This window comes from Teleopsis dalmanni, chromosome X (assembly GCF_002237135.1).
Source record: "Teleopsis dalmanni isolate 2A chromosome X, ASM223713v2, whole genome shotgun sequence".
Classification (NCBI taxonomy): domain Eukaryota; kingdom Metazoa; phylum Arthropoda; class Insecta; order Diptera; family Diopsidae; genus Teleopsis; species Teleopsis dalmanni.
The window spans coordinates 84445631-84451590 of NC_051848.1; positions in this window are offsets into that span (position 1 = coordinate 84445631).

A 5960-nucleotide genomic window follows, 5' to 3' on the forward strand; every position below is an offset into this window, starting at 1 on the left:
ATTGATTTATATTTTTCATTTATTATATTGCCGGTAATTTCTTCGGCTGACGCCTTAGAATTTTTTATCCCAAGGAGGTATGCTTTATATATTTTTTATGATAAATTTTTTGTGTTACCGGTAAATTTTTCGGCTAGCGCCTTAGGATTTTCTTTATAAGGAAAGGAAGATACCTTTATATATTTTTATAATTATTTGTTTTATCAGTTTTCTATATAATATTTTTCATACATTATTTATTAATGGTAAACAAACATGTTCTCAATTTTTGTTTTTATTAAGAACTGTTTCCCATATACTTTCCTTCTTTAAGGCATCACGGGAATATAGTTCGGATTTGTGAATTTTTTCTGAATTTTATTTGTCTTTTTTTGTATAATTTTAAATTTTTTGCCGACATTATAATCGGCTGGCTTTCCAGAATTTTTTATCTCCCGGAATATTATTTAATATATTTGATTTGAGTCGTTAAGAAAAGTATGGAAAATCAAGTTCAGTCGTTGTCATTGATTTTCGTTTAAATATTTTTTATTTTTCTTTATATTATTTCATTAATTTTGTATATAAATATTTCTGATTTTAGTTCTGTTAAAATTCTTAATTATTAGTTTACTATGTTATTGTACTTTTGATTTTTTTAGGATTTATTTATATTTTATCTACAATTTTTCATATATTTTTATTATTATTTTCTATATATAATAATATATGTTACTAATTATTAAGTCTGTTTTCTTCTTTCAGAAAACTTTTCTATTTATCTTTTCCTATTTAAAGATTATATATGTTGCATAATATATTCAATTTTTTAATTAACATTACTTCATTGTGTTTAAGTTTCTCTTTAAGAATTTTGTTTGAAAAAAATTTAATCTTAGAGTAATATATATATATTTATATATGTTTAAATAATAACAAAAATATGTTTTTTTGGTAGGAAATTAAAATATTTATGATACATTTTTTTTATTTTTTATATATATTATACATGTGACTTACATATTTTATATCTATTATTTTGCATTCAAGTACTTAAGTTCCTCTTAACTTATATAAAATTAGTTTTAATTTTCATACTTATTATGAAGTATAATTATTATTTTTATTATTATGTTTTTTTGTTGCAAATAGTTTACAATAGCTAATTAACAAATTTATAATTTCTATAAACAATAATTTTCATTAAGTGGTTAATAAAACATTTGTAGTTAAATTTATATTTATTTACGTTATATAAATTTTTTTTTCTTTCTGGTTATGTGTTTAGGGGATCTTGTAAATAATGTAGTTTTGTGGTACTGCAAAAATTTTGTATCTTGTATCTGGAAGTTTTTAATTCTTAATGTCGATTTTTAGTGCAAACATGTTTTTGTGTTTTACTTAGTGAGTAATAAATTTTAAACATAAAATTATTGTTTAAAAAAGAATTTAGAATACTGCACTTTTTATTATTATTTTTTAATAAGTTGTTTAAAAAAAAGTATTTCTTTTATTATATTATTATCATACAATTATTTTTAAATCAAGTTAAAGCATTTATGTATATGTAAGGCTTTATCTAAATATTTATTAAATTATTATATAATTTTAGGGGTACCATTCTTTATCTTTTCTTTTCTTATTTATTATTATTTTTGAAAAAAATTAATTGAAGTTTTACTTAAAGAATATACCTTCTGCTCAAAAAGTACTCGGATTTTGTAAATAAAACACATAAATTTAAATTTTATTCCAAATTTATTTCATCTCTTTCAAAATATGCTCCTTCTGAAGCGATACACATATGCCAACGCTTAACCTAATCTTCCATACACTTTTCGTAGGCCCGTGAAGGTATGGCTTTTAGTTCCTTCAGCGAATTCTCTTTTACCGATTCAATCGACTCAAAACGCTTACCACGAAGGGGCAATTTGAGTTTCGGGAACAGAAAAAATTCGCACGGATCCAGATCTGGCGAATATGGTGCCTGAGCGATGACAGTGGTGCCGTGTTTGGGTGTTTGGTCAAAAAATCGCATACAACACGAATTTCCATAGTAAAAATCGCTAAATGCACTTGAGGTATTGAGGTAGTCTCACATTAACAGTTGTTGTAAACAAACTAATAGACAGATGGCGCTCAAATTTGTACCATATGTCAAGAAAGGGTGTACCAACACAACAAAATCAAAAGGTCTATTACTTAAGGAGTAGTTAACAGAGGGTATATGTATATATATATGTGTATATATATAATTCAATTCTCAATGAATTGAATTATAAATAATTGTTAGGCATCGATTGCTCTTGTGGCTTCTTCGATTTTCAATTCCAAATATATGGTAAAAGTATATTTGCAAAAGGATAAATAAATTTAAAACTTTTTTAAATAAATTATGTAGAGCTTTTCAAAAGTTTTTTTTTTATTTTTAAATATTTTTGTTAATAATATATATGGTATTTCACCATTTGATTCATTCGTTTTGAATATATTTGAAATTGATTTCTTGTAATTGTTCAGTTATTTAATAATTATAAAACTATTATTGACTTAAAAGAAAAGTCATTCGTCAATATACAAAATTCGAATTAAAAAAAAATCAATATTTTTTTACTAAAATACAAATATTCAATTTTTTTTTAACTTGAAGTGTTTTTCCCTCAATATTAGGGAAAAATGATTCAAAATTTATTGGCAATATATTTATTATATTCGAATGTACAGAACTAAATAAATTTTATAAGAACAATTTTATCAAAATATATCTTATATGAATTATAATTCTTTATTTATTTATTTTTATATAAAAAATATCTCCACCAATTAGTTAAGAATGTGGCAAATGATTTTCCTGTAAGGCACCCCTCTTTAGTACTTTCTTCTTTTTCTTTTTGGCTTATATTAGCTAGTATATTTCTCCCCTAGTTCATTGAAAACTTGAAAATTTGATTTTGTTCACAAAATAGTCTTTGTTGATGTTGTTTTGATCTTAGTTTGGGGGTTAAGGCTATTTTTTTGTTTTTTTTTCTTTGTTTTATTTTTTGAATTTCTCTAAATAAAAATTGACAATGATTGTTCGAAACTTAAAAAACTAAAATGTATGCTATTGAACTAGGTATTCATATTTATCAAGGATTTTCTTTTAAGGCGATTTGGTGCAGTTGCAGAAGATAAATGTCGAACACGAGGATTTTGATGCGACTTGAGTCTCTCCCGAAATTTAGGTGTATATATTGTCGAATACCTTCTTCAACAATTGGTAGATTTAGATCTTTGTGTAGGTTTTCTGGTTTTGACATACCACGAAGCGCACTTGGCTTGTCGGAGAATTTTATTTTGTACTCTCTGAGTTTTTTCTATACTTGTGTTACACGCTGAACACCATAGGTCCAAATTGAATTTAATATTGATTTGTAAGTTAACAATTTATTATCGAGACTGAGTTTATAGTAGCGATTTATAAACGAGTACAATTCCTTATATTTAAGATTTAATTGACATCTTTTGGCTTCAATATGACTTTTCCACGTGATCCTTCTGTCTAGATGAGTTCCCAGATATTTCACAGAATCTGATTAAGCTACTCGTATATTCACATATTCTTTCCTAAAAGTAAAAGTCACTTAAACGTTTTTAGTTTCATTTATCTTGATTCTCCATTTAGTAAGCCACCTTTCAATCAAATTAAGAAGTCTGGATAAATTTTATGATACTATAGTGCAATCACGGTCGGTACTGACTATAGTAATGTCGTCATAAAATGTGCTCAGCAAATCGTTTGTGTATTGTGAATGTCATCTGTGTAGATAATATGTAGAAACGGCCCAAGGACACAAGCCTGAGGAACTCCAGCGTTGATATCGTACTCTTGTGAAAGATTTGTGTCTTACCCTATATTTTCGATGAGTCATGTATTGTTTCAGTATCTTATGAATGTTTTTCGGAAGCTCGTTAGTTATGAATCATTATCTTGCTAGAAGAGATCGTCTTGTTGATTTTGCTGTGCCAAATCCTTGTTATAAAAAGACCAGCAAAACTAGGTTTAAGTTAGTCTTAAAATACAAGTGAGAAATAAAGATTTAAATAAAAATCCTTTAAGTCACACTTTATAAAATGCCTGTGCTGCTTTAATGATCTGCTCAATTGTTCCATGATTTTCGTAAAAACTAAATTGATAGTCCAGAATTAAGTTTTCTATAGGTGAGGTAATTAGGATTTTTTTTATTATAAGTTTTTTAAAGATTTTTGCGGCAATAGACTTGCGGCAAATCAATGAAAACTCTTTATTTTTTATTTTTCTTTCATTTGCATTTCTCCATTTCAGGGTTTATAAGGAGTCATTAAACGTGCCCATAGTCTTGTTTGTTGTTTTGTGTTTGTTTGCTAATTTTTTTCAATGTTACTTACCTTAATACATTTTGACGACAGCTGCATTGAATTTATTATGACGCCAAGTACGCAAAAATATAGTAAAAATTAAAATTCACGTCCAACCGAAAGTTCCAAAGATTTTGCAAAATGTAATGTATTCTGGAGGCAAGGCTCTCCTGAAACGTTAATAGCTGTGAATTGTAAGTAAGTAAACAGCAATCTGAGAAGTTAAAGTCAACATAGTTTCACAGCTTTCATTTAAGTTTAATTCTGACAATTAAGGAGGGGAGGAAGGGCTGAGGAAATGTGACAGTACGGTTGTAAATCGTTACTGGTAGTCAAAGGAAATGTAAAAGTAAATTGACTGCAGTTGACACTTGCTTATTATTTCAAATATATTCAATTACTTCGGGCTTTGTGCTTTGTACACATAGAGAGCACAAAGTAGAAGGTTGTTTTTGTAGGTGCAATTTGAAAAAATCCTTGCCTCCGTACTTCAACTCTAACATTCGCTATTACGTCAAAGTAGAGCCATTGGCATAAACTGTTTCAAAAATTATTCACATTATTTAAATTTTGTGTTTTTCTTGTGCGCACAGCCTCCCCCAAATATGGCCACGGCAACGTACTAGAATTCGCACACCATTCACACATTATTCAAAAACTTTTTTACTACGACTACATATTCAATGATCCTTTTAGTCCTTTTTCTATGTGCTTTTCGGAATTTTTTTTGCTGTTTTTCGTTATTATTTTAATTACCACCTTTTGCATTTTCACTCATAATTTCAACGCAGCATAATAATTTTGTTTTTTATGATTTTTTAATGGAAAGGCTGTGGTTTTTGTTTATGCATATTTCTTTAAATTTATATTATTTTCTCCACTGCCCCGTCTTCAACTTACTTCTATATACATACTTCTATATATGTATACACACTTTTTGTTTATTTTTTCATGTTGCATTTATAATTTATTAATGCTTCAACATTGAGCTGGAAACGTGTTACAGTCCCGAATAGAAACAGAGTATCAGCACATGTAAATCACCCAGTGCTAATGTCGAGCTATTGCTGGTATTCACGACAACAAAAACACTAAAAGTATATATTTATACTTAATCCAAAATATGACTAAGGAATATATGATATCGATTTTTTTCAGATACAGCTCTCAAACGAATATATTCATATGGTGATTTGATTATAGGGCTTTTCTTTTGTAAACATATCACAAAAGAACAATCGCTTATTTTAAAAATAACATATGGAACAGCAACACTGCTGGCTTATTTTGTGCAACTTTCTTGAAACCGCTTAACTAATAAGCAGCTCAAATCGCATGGTTACCAAGACTAAAAATTCGTCTATTGTGAACGGTTTTCGAAAGTACGTATAATAGGTCTGCGCCATGAGCTACTCGTAGAAACTTTGAGTAACACTGTGTATAAACAAGTGCGTTTCACCAGCAAATGTTCGTGTATTTTCGTGTAAATTTTACTTGTGTTTCACTTGAGGTTTGCTACGAGTAGCTTGTGGAACAGACCTAATATTTCCAGTTAACTGTCAACAAATATTTAACAAATAATATTCAATTCTTTTTAATTTACT